The following is a 19595-nucleotide window of genomic DNA, read 5'->3' as shown; positions in this document are numbered from 1 at the left end:
ACGGCCGTAACTGCAGCTATGCCGTTAGTAATTCCTTATGTAAAGGACCGAGGGTTTGTATATCGTGTAGGAACAAATCAGCCTTCTGCCATAGTTTTTTTTTTTCTCTTTTCTTTGTTGTGATCCCTCGTTCCTCCATTCAAGGAATATATTTTAGTGTTAGATTACTTTTCCAGGAGTGAACGAGTACTTTAGAACAAAATGACGACCTTATGCTAGAATCGTGAGAAAATAATTTTCATTTCCAGTCATGTAGTGATCATTTAAACTGGTGTCATGAAAGAAACGAATCAGAGTTCCTTTAATAATTTTATAAGCAAGCGAAAGCAAGGTTTCCCAATTCTCCACAACATGAAAAAGTTAAATTTTATTTTCTAGTTATTTGAGTAGAACTACGTATTCTAGTTAGGGGTATAAAATCTGACTCCCATTATAGCGATAGGAATAGACCACATGTATGCCGATAGACTAGAGAGAGAGAGAGAGAGAGAGAGAGAGAGAGAGAGAGAGAGAGAGAAATTTTAACCTTAGCTTCTTTTTATGTGCCATTGCATAAAGCATAAGAGGTATTTAGGGAGTAAAATTCAAAATGAAAATAAGTGCCATATTTCGTGAATTGCAAGCTTAAATGGACGAATCTCACGTTGTAAAGATATTTCGTTGTTTTCATTTCTTAACGTGAATCAACACGCTGTTCACTGTCCGAGCGCTCTCTCTCTCTCTCTCTCTCTCTCTCTCTCTCTCTCTCTCTCTCTCTCTCTCTCTCGTGGTCGCTTGCAGGTCTAAACAGGATAGAATTTAAATCCCTGGCCACGTGTCTACTCAAGCCCTGTCCATGGCCGTTTATTAACAAAAGAATAGATGAGTCAATAAGAAAAAAAAGAAAAAAAAAGAAAACTAAGTGCTAGCGTAAATTCTTAACGTTAGGATAAGAAAATCAAAGGTAAATGTTTTTTTTTTTTTTTGTGCAGAGAGGAATAATAAGGGCAAATACTTATTACACAAAGGGCACTTTCTCTACCGCTGCCTTGAAATTGATTCACCCCTTCTGTCTAGCCGACCCATGTACAGGCCTAATTCTCTGGGGATTTAAATTGCTGGAATTGGAAGGTCTTAGATTCGCGAGAGATAGCTAGAGTTAAAGGGGGTACATGTTAGGGGGTTGTGCGGAGGCGGTAGACTATGCAGCGGTGAGAGATTTTTATTCTGGTTCTTCCTCTTCCCTTAATGTATACGAGCTAGCATTTAAATACGAATTCTGAGCATAGCTAAGTTGAAAGGGTAAGATAGACCAGGGATTTGCATTGGTAAAAAAAAGGAAAAATAATTTTTATCCCCTTTTTGTCTTCGTCCTCGAGATGGTATATAAAAAAAAAAGGAGATTCCATATACATTTTGTATTACCAACTGCATGGGCCACATTTTAACAAGATGAGTGTTCCGTGAAATTCATGGCCAGATTCTTTTTTTTTTTTATTTACAAAGCCGTATTTGCGTTGAGTTTTCCGAGTTTATGAAATTCATTTGCTACCTCACGATTTTTCACATTGAGTGTTCCGTGAAATTTGGGGCCAGATTCTTTTTTTTTATTCACAAAGCTGTGTTCATGTTGTGATTTCCGCTTTTACGAATTTCTTTTGCTACTTCACGATTTTTCGCGTTGAGTGTTCCGTGAAATTTGTGGCCAGATTCTTTTTTTTTTTTAATTTACAAAGCCGTATTCACATTGAGTTTTCCGCATTTGCGAAATTCATTTGCTACTTCACGACTTTTTCCCGTTGAGTGTTCTGTGAAATTTGTGACCAGATTCTTTTTTTTTTTCTTATTTATAAAGCCGCGTTCGCGTTGAGACTTCCGCATTTAGGAAATTCATTTGCTATACCACGGCTTTTCACGTTGAGCCTTCCATGAATTCGTGACAAGGTTCTTTCTTTTACTTACAAACCCGTACTCGCAATGAGGTTTCCGCGTTTATGAAATTTATTGCCAAATCCATTATCGGTGTCGAGTTTTCCACCAAACTGTAAATTACAGAGATTTCACTGCATGAGTTTTCTGCATACCCCTGGCAACATCTGCAGTTTTGCAATTGCCTTCGATCCTATTATTCTCAGGCTAGACTACTAGCGTTCTACCGCCGAGATGATGGCCAGTAACGCAGCACTGGAGGAGGCCAGGGCCTTCACCGAAGCCGGAAGAGTCATGGGGCTGGAGGGGGCAAAACTGATCAATTGGGTGAATGATAAAATGAATGAAGCTGCAGAGAGCGCCTACCAGGCAGCCAAAAGGGAGAAGGAGAGAGAGGCACAAGAGAGGAGAGAAGCAGCTGAAAGAGCATTCCAAGCAGCTGAGAGGGAAGCACAAAAGAGAAGAGAAGCAGCTGAAAGAGCATTCCAAGAAGCCGAAAAGGAGAAAGAGAAGCCCAGGAGAGAAGAGAAGCTGCAGAAAGAGTCCATCAACTGCCTATGGCAGTCCAGAGTGCCACTCTGGCATCCCCGAGTCCCACGCCCCCTGTGCCCCCTCCTTCACACTCTCACCTCCACAGCATGGGCGCTCTCATTAGGACTTGGGACAATAACGAACCCGACACCTGGCTCGATCATGTCAAGCAAGTGTTCGAGAACTTCAATCCAACCCCTCAGGAAGTGGCCCTCCTCCTTGGCAAGCACCTCTCTGGCAAAGGGCGGACTGCATTCGAGGCCCTTCCCCTGAATGAGCGACAAGACCTCGCCCTCATCCAAGAGGCAATCCTTGGGGCTTATGAGTTAACCCCAGACCGGTGGAGGCAGAAATGGAGGACTATGCCCAAGGAGACTAACCAAACCTGGATAAAAGTGGGCAGCCAAGAAGACACCAGCACTCCATAGGTGGACGAAGGCCTCCAACACAACATCTGTTGAGGAGGTCTTAGAACTCTTCCAATTAGAGGACTTCCTTTCCTACGCTCCCCCTGATCTTGCCACCCACTTGGTGGACAAGGCCCCTAAAACTATTTTGGAGTGCTGTAAATGGGCAGATCCCTATGACACCCACCATCCACTGCAGAGTTTTTTAAAGAAGAAAATAAGCCCTGCTCTCCCTCTCACTCCTGCTGCCACCTCTCAGCCTACCCAGCTCCCCAATATTCCTCCATGGAAACCTGTTTGCGGGCGTTGCAATAAGCCAGGTCACACCACGGAGCAGTGCCTCTCAAAGGTGGATCCTCCTCAGCAAGCTGCTGCTACTCCTCAGAATGGACTACCCCATCATCCTAATAATAAGAATAACGGCCATTGGAACAGGAACAACAGGCCCAGGCCTGATGTTAGCAAGTTTCTGTGACTCATGCAAAGTGCATGGGCACACTGCTGCCTGGGCAAGATGCCCCAAGAAAGCTCCTGTTTCTGCCATCGCTATGGCTATGACGAATCCTTCAGCTCTAGGCCCTCCTGATCAGGGCCCCATATTTGTCACATCTCCCAGAGGTCGCTATCCTGCCCACCAAGTACGAGCTTTCGACAACACTGGTGCGCAGGTATCCATCATTCGAGAGGATAAAATTCCTTACGGAGCTCAGTTGATAGACACCAATTCATTACAATAGAGAGCCTCAACCACGTCAAGATGTTCTTTCCTACCATCCAGTTGAGAGTCACACGACCTCACCGTTCTAAGATATGTACCATGGCAGTAGCAACCTATATACCAGGAGGTTATGACATCCTGCTAGGACAAGATTTTAAGTCTCCTCCTACCTTTGTATCGTATCAGGGCCTACGCTTTCACATAGCTCCAGACCCGTTCCATGGGCCTGCAAGAACTACCTCTGCACAGCCAGTGCTACTCCGTCCCTCATGGATGTTGAGCCACGTTCGAGTCCTTCCACTAAGCCAGGAATGGCCTCAGTGCCAGTGCCAAGGCAAGAGTCAAGTCTCCCTCCTGGAGCTCTAAGTCCCAGTCGCTTTCCCTCCACTGGCTTGGCCCCACTACCCATGCCGGCAGTCGAGGAAGAACCAATTCCAATAGGAATCCTCCAGGACACCCATGAGCATAGTGGACACTCCACCAATGGTGCGGCCTTGCTAACCGCCCCAGAGTCGGTCCTCCCAATGGGTAAGCCCCTCCCGAATACCATTACCTCATCCAATCCCTCTCTGTCAGCAGCTAACCAGTCCCGGAGTAATGACTCTGCCGAATCCTATTTGGCCGAAGAACTCAGGGAACCGAACCACGCAGCATTAGGCATGGGGACGAGTGCCAAGGCCCCAGTTGTCACAGCAGCCGGAGCCGATGCCCCTGCGGAATCTTCAGAGGGCTTGAATCATTCAAGGCCAATGGCATTGTCAAACCGACCTCGGAGAGGTCAAAGGAAGAAGGGAAAAGGGCGTCGAGGTTTTCAGAAACCTTACGAGAGCCAATAGTCTCTCGGCACTAGTACCTGGCACAGTGCCACCCTCTTATAGAGAATTCAGACCCTCTCCATCCAGAGGAGAGTGCCAGATTCTGTTACTTTTACTTCCCTCTTGTCCTTTTGTAACTTTCTATTTTTTTTTTTTTTACTGTCTATACCTTCTTTCCAAAGTTTCCTTTCTTCTTCTTCTTTACTGCCTTTAAGCATTTATTGTATATTGTATGCTCCGCTTAGGCAGAACCACACCCGCCAGCTATTCTGGCTTTATATAAATTAGCACTTCATTATGAACTACTATCATAAAAGTGCCAGAATTTTTCGTTTCTTTGTTGTGATCCCTCGTTCCTCCATTCAAGGCCAATTTTTTTTTTTTTTTTTCAGATTACATTTTCCAGGAGTGAACGAGCAGTTCAGAACAATATATATAATATTACAATAGAGTATACAGACATTCAGCTTCAAAATGGTGTGAGTATCCGAACTTAATGAACACAAACTTACTGAGTGCTTGAATGTACGACCCTTTGTATATCAGTTTTCATTTTCACTATGCAACATTGATCAACATCTCCACATTTCCTTAAAATAACACGAGGGGAAAAAATGTTGGTTGAAAGGACAATCCTCCAGACTTTACTAATATCCAATATTCTACATAGTACAAATAGAAATTAAAGAAAACTAATATAATTAAGGAAAAATCAGTACGTATTTGTGTTAACTATTTGTATTACAACCTTTCAACCAATGTTACATAGTTTATCTTCAAAACGATGCGACAGGAATCATACATAGAAAACCAGGATAGCTACTTGCTTTCATAGAAAACGTAAAATCAAGTTTTTAAAAGCAAACTAAAATGGTAAATGATGACGCCACTAAGTACACATCGTCGATAAACGTTAGCGGGATGAACAGTGATATTAAAAGGCAGAACGCCTATTACTATCACTATACTCTTTACTGCAACCCTATAAGTAGTCACTGTATAATATCATCATGGGCCGGTCTTACAATTTTCAGTCAACATACCTGGAATCGAATGTTAGTGTCATGGTCAAAAGAATTCCATCTGCCCAGCAGTTTCTGCGTATCATACCTGAAATAAGAAGCGGACACAGATTTTAAATTCACATTATTTTCCTAATCTCTTATGATTGGGTCTTAAATTTCTCAAAATCAGTGTGGAAATTACCGTTGGTAGCTACTATTCTGACAAATAGCCTTACCAAAATCATTCGGGCCTTAGTTTCCATGCAAGGGTAAAACATTAGTAAAAAGTAAATGGATAAGTGTAAATTGGCACAAAAAGGAAAACTTATGAGTAAATGTAAGTTGACATAGTAAGGAAAACTTTGAAATACTAATTCTTAACAACATGATCTTCAGATCACAATGCCATAACTAGTAGGTACTGACGTGTACGAGCATTTTTCACGTTTATTCAAGATTTTCGTCTACCCTCATTGATTTGAGTTCCAAAGCCGACAAAAAGCCGTATATTCTACTTAGAATGCTCAGTATTGAGCAATCGCTAACTTTAAGGACACTTTTAAAAAAAATTATAAGAATCAACAATTACTAATCGAGTATATAACAATTGCGAGACAGATGCTGATTACGTGTATGTAGCAGTGAATGTATTGATGATGAAGTACATGTAAATAGGAATTTCATACATTAAAATACCACGATCTAGTAGCAGCCAGTACATTAATAGTAATACCAACAGGTAAACTATATAAATACTACCTGTACGCATTGCCATATATCACTTTAAACTTCACAGTCATTCAAAAGTTTAATGTGTCATATATGCACAATTTATGCCCAATAACAATATTGAATGAATACCCTTATAAAAAAAATTTCCTGTCATTGCTAAAGTGTTTGTATATTATATATATGATCACGCATAGACTTCCATCATATTATTATTTTAAAAGGTGTAATTCGAATGAAATGTTATCAGTTGAGTCTCTGGGCTAAGGCCTCAAGCACTGTGGAAGTACCTAGGATCCCCTTCTTGTGAGGGTCCTGGGTTCGATCCCGATGCGAGGGAGATATTCATTCATATAATTGATTACAATACTGTTAACAGCAAATTCAACGATTCTGAGAGAGAGAGAGAGAGAGAGAGAGAGAGAGAGAGAGAGAGAGAGAGAGAGAGAGAGAGAGAGAGAGAGAGATCAAAATAAAATAATCACACTCACTATGGAAATGATAAAGAAATTGTCACAAACTCAAACAAAAAACACACACACACACACACACACACACACACACACACACACACACACACATATATATATATATATATATAGATATATATATATATATATATATATATATATATATATATACATATATATAGATATAATCTTCATAACACGAAGATGAGATATGTCAATATCATCCACAGGAGAAAAGAGAATAAAAGACTCTAGTAGCTCGATAATTTCGCCTTCCACCAGGCCTCTTCAAGAGCTTTATTTTAACTAAACAGAATGAGCATTACAAAAATTCATAAACACTTTCCCACTGGAAAAAAAAACATAAAATTAACATAATTGTCAAAGTAAAAACTAGGTTGTTTAAATCATAAACAAATGGTCAAATCAGCAATTCAAACAGGTTAAAAGAGAGAACTATTCAACGATTTGGTGAATGGTCATTTAAACTTTTCTCTGAATTTGTACTGTTGGGAAACAATATGAAGGAATAAAGGGTCCAATTTATATATGCCCTGACTTATAATAAAGTTATTTTGTTTGGTAAAACATATGCAAGCTGCTTCTAACAAATTTCTTGCAATCATATCTTTTTCTTTGAATAATGTCTGTTTTGTTCCCAAGGATAGGACAGCCACAATTTTGTACATGTAAGTTCACAGCACTGTTTGGAGAATTTGTTTTTACACAATATCGATGCTGGGAAATTCTCTTATCGATATCTTTTCCTGTAGAGTTTGCCACATTCACAAGGTATTTTGTAAACCACGCCTTCTTGTTTGGGGCTGTTGCAAATACCCGTCTTTCCTGCTGTGTTGGAGAAAGAAAATATTACTTTAAAGTTTATTAATCTCAAAGGATAAACAATATCACTGAAATAAGGGTGGAATGGGAGAACCAGAGTACTACTCATATCGTATTCCTTTTTGGTGTTTGTTCTATAATAAGTTTGTTTAGTTAAGAATAAACATTCCTCTATTTCCCTGATCGAAAAGTTGTTTTTCATGCCAATTCTTTATAACAAAACAGAGACATTATTCAAAGAAAAAGATATGATTGCAAGAAATTTGTTACAAGCATCTTACATATGTTTTACCAAACAAAATAACTTTAATATAAGTCAGGGCATATATAAATTGGACCCTTTATTCCTTCATATTGTTTCCCAACAGTACAAATTCAGAGAAAAGTTTAAATGACCATTCACCAAATCGTTGAATAGTTCTCTCTTTTAACCTGTTTGAATTGCTGATTTGACCAATTGTTTATGAATTAAACAACCTAATTTTTACTTAGACAATTATGTTAATTTTATGTTTTTTTTTCAGTGGGAAAGTGTTTATGAATTTTTGTAATGCTCATCTGTTTAGTTAAAATAAAGCTCTTGAAGAGGCCTGGTGGAAGGTGAAATTATCGAGCTACTAGTCTTTTATTCTCTTTTCTCCTATGGACGATATTGACATATATTAATATATATATATATATATATATATATATATAATATAATATATATATATATATTCTTATCAAACATTTCTGTATATTTATGTAAATATATATATATATATATATTATATATATATATATATATATATATATATATATATATATGTGTGTGTGTGTGTGTGTGTGTGTGTGTGTGTGTAATAAAGACATTTGCTTGAGAGAGAGAGAGAGAGAGAGAGAGAGAGAGAGAGAGAGAGAGAGAGAGAGAGAGAGAGAGTCCACTATGAAGCACCACCTTTCTAAAAGTTGGAGTGTACTGTCGTCCTCGAGTGGGGAGACGAATCTGTGCCCCAGCATTCTGTCGTCTCTTAATCATCTGACAACCACTCGAGGGTGGATCGGTGAAGTGGAGACGAAAAACAAAAAAAAGTGCGTGAAAAAGATACGACCTCCTTTTTCTAACCTAATTTCTTTTATTGCTTTCTTTTTATCTGTTTTTATATTCCGCAATCCACGCTATACAAGAGGTCGGTGTTTTGCAAAAGGGATGAAAATTTTGGAGGAGCACTTTTTTTTTATTATGACCTCTCTCTCTCTTTCTCTCTCAGCAAGGCCAAGCGCTGGGTCCTATGAGGTCATTCCGTACTGAAACGGAAACTCAGAACTGAAGGTTTGAAAGGTGTCACAGGAGGAAAACCTCGCAGTTCCATTAGGAAACAATTGGTGGGTGGGGGAGGAGTGGAAAGTAAGATGGAAGGAAGAACATGAACGGAGGTACAGTAAAATTAATGTAAGGGGGTTGCGGCTAGGAGACGAAGGGACGCTGCAAAGAACATTAAGTAATGCCTACATTGCACCGCATGAGGTGTATGGACGGCACTACTCCCTGGAGCAGGGTTTCCCAACCTGGGGTACATGTAACCCCCAGTACTGCGCAATACATGACGTAATCTGCATTGAGATTGGGCAATGTCGTGTGTTTTTTTTTTTTTCTATTTCTATTTCCTCATTTTAGTAAGCAAAGCTTTTACTTAAATCATATCAAGACTAGAGTGAATACCAATTACTTTTCCTGTAATCTGTACCAGTACCGAGCCTGAAAAGATGTTTTGCATCATAATACTTCAATTATGAATCAAGTGATGCTCGTGAGCTTAGATTATTAATTTCATGTATAATAATAAAAAAAATATTATATGATACATCAAAGTATTTCGTTAATTACCTATTTATTATACTGACGTTATTACCATTGATATTCTCAAGCAGTCTACACAAACAGATTTCATAATAAAATTATATCAATATCAATTTCATTGTTTTTTTTTTTCTTTTGGGGGGGAAGGTACACAGGAATCAATAAAAATGCCCAAGGGTACAGAAGCACAAAAAGGTTGGGAACACTTGCCCTAGAGGGACATTCTCTTAGAGTGGCGTTTGCGGTTCTTTGGTTTAAAATTCCCTACTAGATCATCTTCCTTCACCTACTGTGGAGCTCCACAGCTCGTAAATCGTAATTGCTTTTTGCAACATTCAAAGGTAAAAAAAATTAGTTTCAATGACAAAAAGAAAAGGAACTTCCATACAATCTCACGCAGGCGAGGCCATCACGCATGGCATGCGCCTCGTGGTGATAAGGACATGACTAATCTACTAAGTATCTGAAAAACCTGGAAAGCGGAGCCAGTAATCAAAATGAGACGCCAGAAGAAAAATGGGAAAATGGAGAGCGAGACGAGTGGCAATATGAACTAAGGTTTCTAGGGTTATTTTTTTTTTAAGTCGGAAAAGACATTTTATGATGTAGAAAAGAATAACCATGAGTTGACAACGACTCTACTGCAGGTATTCCTGTCGAATTCAGGTTCTGTGCTTAGAATCGATATAAACCCACGTAAACCAGGAGAGCTACAAGGTAAGTTTGTAACATTAGGTTTCTTCTACTTAGGAACTGCATGACAAAAATACCACTACACATACAATTCACTACACCTTGGGAATAACTGGCACACTGGCTAGGATACACATATCGATTATAATTCCCCCTGGGTGTATGCTATTTTATTCTCAAGGAATAGAAAATTGGCAGGTGATATTTATCTATCAATCTATCTAACACACACACACACACACACACACACACACACACACATATATATATATATATATATATATATATATATATATATATATATATATATATATATATAAATCTTAAACCCACAAAGACTGTTTAAAATCCAACTCACTATATACCTTGGAAATAGCTTACAACCAAGGCGAATCACGAATGGTAGGGGTTTCATTCCCGGCAGGATTCGAACCTTTGCCTGATTTAGGAACAGCGATAAACTATCCCTAAAGTAAAGTGAATTGGATATAAAACGATATTTGTGATTTAGTATCTGTGAGCATAAGTCACGTATTTGGCCAAAAATATATATATACATATATATCTTCTTCTTCTTCCCAGCTTTAACCCCTTTTTATACATACACACACAAATATTAAGCTACAAATATCGTTTAATATCCAATTCACTCTATTTCAGGAATATCAGTACCTGGGAGACTCGAACGTCCGACAGTGCGTATCAACGGCTTCCAGTCGACGGTGTTGTGGGTGTGTGTATGCGTTGTGGTGGTGGTGGTGGGGGGGAGGGGGGGTTAGTGTTACGTTATAAATATACTTCTCCAATACATGAAAAGACCCGGAACCACTAAAAATCCCCTTTGCACCCAGAAAGAGAGAAAGGAAAAAAGAAAATATTTGCACTAAACAAATACGGCTCGCTGAATAAGTACACCTCAAAAATGCGACCTGCACGTTAATGCCCTCCCTTTCTGGCTCCTGCTCAGAATAAATAGAAGGCTCCGTGGCAGGTGGGCAAAAGAGGAAAAATGCCGTTTTAGCTAGTGTTTCAGTGGCATTCAGGCCAGTTTTTTCCAAATTATTACTGACGGTTGAGAGCAGTTGCAGTCTTTAAATTGTTTATCTGCTTATTCGTTAGAAAATTTGAAGACAAGGTAATTATTTAATGGATACATCAACGGCAATCACGCCAACTATATGTGTATGTATGTATGTATGATATATATGTATGTATGTATATATATATATATATATATATATATATATATATATATATATATATATATATATATATATATGTGTGTGTGTGTGTGTGTGTGTATACATACATAATATTATATATATATATATATATATATATATATATATATATATATATAATATAATTATGTATGTATGTCTTCTGTGTGTGTATAACCTGATCAGCTTCGACTTTGGTATTTCTTGGATGGAGTAGTCAAGAAAAAGTGAGTCAAAGAGTCATGTAACGGAAGTATACGGGCTTTTAAGGAAGGAGGCGTACACAAATCTTAGGTAGCATAAGTTGTTCTGCAGGGGAGCAAATGCAGTGACGAAGGTTACTGGAAAAATGGATTACCGAGTATTATTATTATTATTATTCAGAAAATTAAACATATCCATTTAGAACAAGCCCACAGGGACCACTGACTTGGAATTCAAGATTCCAAAGAATCCGGGTTCATTAGGATGAACTAAGGAGGTAACAGGAAATGCAGAAAATCTCATTGATTAAAGTATAACAAATGGAGAGATGCTGTCTGAAGCGAAGGGAGTCTTGGCCTGACGCAGCGAACACCTTGAAGATTTACAAATTGGAAGATAACAGACAGGCACAGTTGAATGATGCAGGAAAAGAGGTGATTGCTGGGACCTCCAAATGGCGATGAAGAGGTTCACGGATCAGGGAGAGAGAGAGAGAGGAGAGAGAGAGAGAGAGAGAGAGAGAGAGAGAGAGAGAGAGAGAGGTCCGGAATGTACTAATTATGGGGAACAATGATTCACACCAAATTGGTTTTGGAAGAACTACCCTCTGCTGAAGAAAATGTGCATTGGAACCTTTGCTTCACCTGATGGGACTGATCAATAGAATTACCTCTTCCAGGAAATGAGGACTCCAGAAACTAAGTAAGGTCTAGGATCTGACAATCATTGAATCTACCTCTAGACAAGAGTTCCCCGTCGGGGGATAGTGACGCCAGTGCCACCTCGCGTGGTGCGCTATAGGTATATATATATATATATATATATATATATATATATATATATATATATGGTAAATATATATATATATATATATATATATATATATATAAATATATATATATATATATATATATATATATATATATATATATATATATATATAATGTAGTGAAAATGACAACTTCGCAGTACAAACTATATATATATATATATATATATATTGCCAAATCAAAGTATATGGCACTGCACACTCAACCTACTTTCGCTTTCACCTACGCCAACCAAAAATGGATAACCTTGATGAATAATTTTTATCCACCGCCATGTTTACCGAGAAAGGCGCTTATTAGTGCGAGGGCTCAGACGCAAAAATGAAAACATGTTTTTGGTCATTCCGTGTCAACACAAACAAACAAACGAGGGCGCCCTCATAACGCAGATTCCGCGACCTTGTTTACCCGGGGAAGGTTAATCGCAACCCTATCACCTGAACCATCCATCCATCCGGCTGTTGCAGTTACGAAACTTCTGCGGAGCCCTTGATGGATGGATGGATGGATGCGTGTTAGCCAAAGCATCCCAATTAAAGCGATTTTTCCCTACGCCCGATGATTTGTTCCCGCCTTTTTGAGACCATGCCGCTTCTTTTCGGCGGGTGGGCGCGTTCGATCACGGCGTCATCGGCGACGATTCATTAATAATATTCGCCAAAAACGGTGAAAGCTGACTGTGAATAGCTTGGGTCGGACATTTTTCTTTTCCCGTCTCTGGGCAATAGACGACACAGGTCATTACGGCTGCATCATTTTATCTTGCTCGGCGCGCAACGCTGGGTATTCACAGTTTGTTCAAGTGACACCAAGAGAGAAACAACTAAAACAAGAGACAAAGTCGGTCAAGTGACACCAAGAGATATATAATAAGAAAAAATAAGAGACGAAAGTCGGTCAAGTGGCACCAAGAGAGATATAAAAAAAAATAAGAGACGAAAGTCGGTCAAGTGACACCAAGAGAGATATAAAAAAATAAGAGACAAAGTCGGTCAAGTGACACCAAGAGAGATATAAAAAAATAAGAGACGAAAGTCGGTCAAGTGACACCGAGAGAGAGATATAAAAAAAAATAAGAGACGAAAGTCGGTCAAGTGATACAAAGAGAGATATAAAAAAAAATAACGAGGCACAAAAGATCGGTCAATTGACAACCAAGAGAGAGATAGACAAAAAAAAATAAGAGACGGAAAGTTCGAGGTTAAGTGACAACAAGAGAGATTATAAAAAAAAATAAGAGACGAAAGTCGGTCAAGTGACACCAAGAGAGATATAGAAAAAAAATAAGAGACAAAGTCGGTCAAGTGACACCAAGAGAGATAAAAAAAAAAAATAAAGAGACAAAGTCGGTCAAGTGACACTTAAGAGACAAATAAAAACGAAAATAAGGGACGTCTTAAAAGTCGGCTTTGAGGTAAAACACTGATATAATTTTGCGAACTTGTTTGCTTTCATGAAATCGTGCACACTCGAACGAATACACACAACCATACACACACACTCACAAAAGTGCAGTTTATTCACTGAAATTCCTGATATCCTCGTATCTTTGAACCAGTTCCCATGCCGCTAACAGAATCCTCCATAGATGCAAGTCTTACGACTCGATTCCCAATAATTCCACTTTGCCCTCGTTCACCCCAAGCCCTCACTCAACTGGATACCTGGTGATTATGCGATGATGCGGGATGACATCCAGTGCCTCTGGAGATGGTCCCGTGGGTAACAACCTCATCCCAAAAAGCCTAGCTGACAACCAGAAGGTTCATACACTCTGGAGTCATTGTTTCTGAAGGTGAAAGGTAAGCTCGTTCTCTCTCTCTCTCTCTATATATATATATATATATATATATATATATATATATATATATATATATATATATATATATATATATAGAGAGAGAGAGATAGGAAGAGAGAGAGAGAGAGAGAGAGAGTGAGAGAGAGAGAGAGAGAGAGAGAGATACGAGCTAATATAATATATATATATATATATATATATATATATATATATATATATATATATATAGAGAGAGAGAGAGAGAGAGAGAGAGAGAGAGAGAGAGAGAGAGAGATAGGAGAGAGATATATATATATTATATAAGAAGACATTCAAATCCAGGAACGTCAGTGAAGATTTTACCTACCCCACCACCCCGCGAGGAGTGGGGTAAGCTTCACTGACGTTCCTGGATTTGAATGTCTTCTTGGGTTCGCGCCCAGGACCAGGCAAATCTATTATCGAGAAAAAATTCCCCTTCGGTTAAGCATATATGAAAATTTATTAATTCCGAGGTAGAGCGAATTAGATATTAAAGGACATTGTAGCGATGTATGTATAGAAATCAGGTAATGTGATATGACATATATTATATATATATATATATATATATATATATATATATATATATATATATAATACATATATATATACATATATATATACGTGATATATAAAATTTTAAAATTTATATATATTATATATATATATATTATATTATATATATATATATAAAATATATAATATACGTTATATTATATATCTAATCTAATATATATATATATATAACTAATAATATATATGTAGGTATGGTAAATGTATGTATATATATAATATATAGGACATATATCATATACATTATATATATATATATATATATATAGATATATATATATATATATATATATATATATATATATATATATATATATATATATGTATATATATATATGTATGTATGTATATATAACTATTATATATATATATTATATATATATATATATATATATATATATTATATATGAGCTGTATGAAATGAGGATACAAAGCCTGACAATTGGGGACTGGAGGACACAGCAAAGGTACCAAAGAAGGACGAGGAAGAAGAAACAGCACGAGATAGATAAATGGCTGCGTGAAAGCAGCACCTCTGCCTGATTAAATTCCCATAATAAATGCTGGATGGCTTTTTCAGTTAATTCAACCACAGCCGCGCGGAATTCTGGGAAATATACATGATGGTGGAGTCTTGATCTCAAAAGGTTCTTAATCACTTTACATGAAAAGGACTTGAAGGAAACTTGAATTCACTCGTTATTCCCAAAGGGAAAGCCGTCCAAACAAAGGAACCCTGTTATGTCACTGACCGAGTTAATGAAATGGGATGGGGACGAGACAAAGTTTTTGTTTCGGAGTCAGGGAATAAACAAAACTATGGTAAGGCTTCATTGATTTCTTGACTAGCGCTGCAACACTTTAAAGAAGAAGAAGAAGACGAAGAAGAAGAAGAAGAAGGAGAGGGCTAGAGGAGGAAATAGCAAAATAAATAAACTGTAAACTCTCTTCCTTAGACAACTGCCACTTTCATCGGATTGGTTAGAAAATAAGCCATTATTAACAAGGGGGAACTATAATGCTGCAGTTTGAGAGCTTATTAACTCAATCTCGGTGTCACAAGCTTGGATATAAGAGGAGGACTGAACCTCGGGGGGAAAAAATTTATTAAAACAAGCAATAATCTTTAGCAGCCGGGCGCTAAATGCGGCCCAACGATCAACAGCACAGTGAGATACGAATAAGTACAAACCACTCTCGTATTCTCTTAAATCGTCCCTTTCGCTGAGTCTGTCATATTTAGACCACTGCTCCACTCAACCTGATTAACTGATACGATGTATTCATTTGGGTAGAAAATATCTAAACCACAAAATCAGAGCACAGAATGCTGATGCTACTTGATTCCCTCAACGCAGTACATTTTAAATTCTTTGATCAATCGTACGTACACGAGACCCGGTGGTCCGAAGTTCGATTCTCGGCCCGGCCAACGCGGAAAGAGAAATTTATTTCTGGTGATAGAAATTCATTTCTCGATATAATGTGGTTCGGATCCCACAATAAGCTGTAAGTCCCGCCGCTAGGTAACTAATTGGTTCCTGGCCACGTATAAATATCTAATCAGCTCAGTGGTCTGGTAAAACTAAGATATACTTAACGTACACGAGTCGAAAAGGCAACCATAAGTGCTCCTGTTTATCGACGTCATTTCCGTCCCATCTCGACAGAGGACAGCCAGTGTGGAAATTGTGGAAAGGAGTAAGAGCTTCTGTGGACCACCGGGCTCTTCAAACCAATAAATAGGAATAGGAACATAAGATTTAGGCCAAAGGCCAGACGCTGGGACCTAAGAGGTCATTCTGCACTGAAAATAAAATTGAGAATATAGGAGGTCTGAAAGGTGTAACAGGAAGCAAACCTGCACTATGAAACAAATGTTGGCAGAGGGTCGAAAGAAAGATGGAGGAAAAAGAATTTTGAACAGAGACAAAGTAAAAGAAACAAAAGGGGTTGCAGTTAAGTGTTTAGACTCAGAGCCTCTCTCTCTCTCTCTCTCTCTCTGTCAAGTGACTGTAAGAGTTTAGATTCAGTCTCTCTCTCTCTGTCAAGTGACGGTAAGTGTTTAGATTCAGTCTCTCTCTCTCTCTCTGTCAAGTGACGGTGTTTTAAGTGCCTCCCAGCAAAGGGGGAGGGGGGGGGGGTGGGGGGGGGGGGGGGGGGGGGTTCTGATTACTGGGGTCACAGCAGGGACGTGGAGTTCCATTTTATTTCAAAATGATACATTTACATGCGTTTGTAAACACACATATATCAGTATGTGTGTGTACACACACACACACACATACATACATATACATATATACACACACACCACACACACACACACACACATATATATATATATATATATATATATATATATATATATATATATATACATCATGGATTATATTTAGTTAGCACAAAATCGAATATGAAAAAAGTTCACAATGCTTATTATCTATTTCTACTTCTGTATGTGACAATGAACGTATCGTCAATTTCGTTCAAGAGAATTCCTTTAAAAAGCCTGAAAAACGGAGAGAATTTATATAATATTATATATATATATATAGGTAATATATATATAATAATATATTAAATATATTAAATATAAAATATATAATATTTAATTTATATATATAGATATATATATATATATCTATATATTATATAATATAATATAATATATAAATAATACATATACAATTATAATATTAATATTAATAATATAAATAATATATATTTATATAATATATATATATTATTAATTTATATATATCTATTACCATACATTTTATATATATATAATAATTATATATATATAATATATATAGTATAATATATATAAATATAGATATATATATAATACCTTATATATCTATATATATTAAATATATATATATATATATATATATATATAAATATATATATATATATTAGACTATTTTATATAAAATATATTACATACATATATATATATATAATATATATAATATATATATATATATAGATATATATATATATTTACTATATTATATATACGTTATATAATATATTATAATATATATATACTAATATATATAATATATATATCTATAATAATCTATAATTAGTATATGACCATATATATCTCTCTATATAATATATATATATATCTCTATATATAATTATATATATATATAATTATTATATATTTATATTATTTTATCTCTATATATATATATATATTTATATATATATATATATATACAACATATACAATTATATATTTAATATGGCTATATAATATATATATACTATATATTTCGTACGTATTATATATAATATAATATATAACGAATAGCAATGTATCAAATAATATTAATATAATATATATATACAAATATATAATATCTCTATATATATATATATAATATATATAATAATCTACTATTATCTATATAATATGATATATATATATTATATATTCATATATATATCATATATAGATCATAATATATATATATAATATAATATATATAATATAATATATATATTATATATATATATATATTATATTATATATATATTGTGTATGCATGTACATACCCCAGTCATAAATTCAAATACAGCACAGAAACGCTGCATTTTGATCAGCTTGAGCCTTCAAGGCTTTCATACATGTAACCAACAATGACTGTTCCATCAAGTCCTCACTAAATTCAATTGCAGGATTAAGCTGCAGCGTGAGATGATACTCGTCAAGTCGTAATATTTCTGTAACAATATTTGATTTCATTATGCTATGATCAAGTTTCCCTGGATTACTTCGTATTGCAGGCTATGTTCTGACCGATACAAGTGATTGTGGTGGGGAGCTGATTCCTGAAAACTGCCAACAGGGACCTTAGTATTTGTAACGCCAGAAAACATCCAATAGTTAATTAAGTAATTGGAGTCCTAAAATCAACATTTTGACTTCCCTCTAGTTTCTTTGGTAGAATTATCACCAAAATCTAATTGCCTGGAGTTCTCCTTCCCTACACAAACTCTCATAATTGGACTAATCCCAATTTTAACTTTAACCGAGTCCGGATAAAAAGATCTTTTCTCTGGATGTGTATTTGTGAAGGGAATTTTCTTCCTCTTCGGAAGGATTTCCCTTTTGGAGATGAATTAACAGAGAAAGCCGCCTCCCCTTTACTATGTAAATTTAATTAAGCTCAGAAGCTTTCAGGCAACCTGTCTTTCTACAACTGGACGGAAATTTTGTTGCTCCTTTGCTACAAGGGTTATTTGTCGTAAGAGGTGAATGTGAACTTGGCCCTTGGAGTTACTTCCATTTTATAGGATTTAGGTCTCTCTTTCACTAAAATATATGTAATTTCATTCATTCGGTTAAATAATGAAGAAATATGTAGTTACACTAATAAAGTAGTGAAAAATATTTGACGAAAGAAATGATATTGTAATGATACAATTAAGTTTGTTCATACTTACCTGGCAGATATATATAATTAAGTACCCGCCCACCTCCCCTCAGGAGACAGTGGAAATAAAAATTATGAATAGAAAATGGGAATGATTCCTGATACCCGCCTCCCAGCGGCGGGAATGGGTACTAACCACCTGACTCCCACTACGTGTGTCGTAAGTTTTAAATTCTGTCGGTGTCGGAAATTATCAGCTATATATATATCTGCCAGGTAAGTATGAACAAACTTAATTGTATCATTACAATATCATTTTGTTCATGCAACTTACCTGTCAGATATATATATAGCTGAATCCCACCTTTGGTGGTGGGAGAGACAGAATAGAGGATTTAGGAAACACATATGTGCAGATAATTGATATCTTGATTCCTTACCTGTTAGCATAGCTGGCTTCGTGATTACTGCCACGTAAGTCTGCTTGTGCTACTAGAGTTGCCAGCGAGGTAGAGACCTATATAGCTGGTGCACTCCAGATGATCTGTCAACAGGGGCGAGACCACGACGTGACTAGACCATGGACCATAGTAA

At 36.6% G+C, this 19595-nt stretch overlaps 1 long non-coding RNA gene across 2 annotated transcripts in view; it reads right to left on the bottom strand.

The window, feature by feature from the left end:
* The window catches only part of LOC135199550 (uncharacterized), a 355175-nt gene that overhangs the window by 324093 nt on the left and 11487 nt on the right, over window positions 1-19595 (bottom strand). For both annotated transcript variants that reach the window (XR_010311094.1, XR_010311093.1), the window contains exon 2: window positions 5423-5489. This is a non-coding gene — a long non-coding RNA (uncharacterized LOC135199550). The remainder of the gene's footprint in view (window positions 1-5422; window positions 5490-19595) is intronic.

Source organism: Macrobrachium nipponense, chromosome 23 (assembly GCF_015104395.2).
Source record: "Macrobrachium nipponense isolate FS-2020 chromosome 23, ASM1510439v2, whole genome shotgun sequence".
Lineage (NCBI taxonomy): Eukaryota > Metazoa > Arthropoda > Malacostraca > Decapoda > Palaemonidae > Macrobrachium > Macrobrachium nipponense.
Note: the sequence above shows the minus strand (reverse complement) of the source record. Positions and strands in the feature narration are given on the sequence as shown.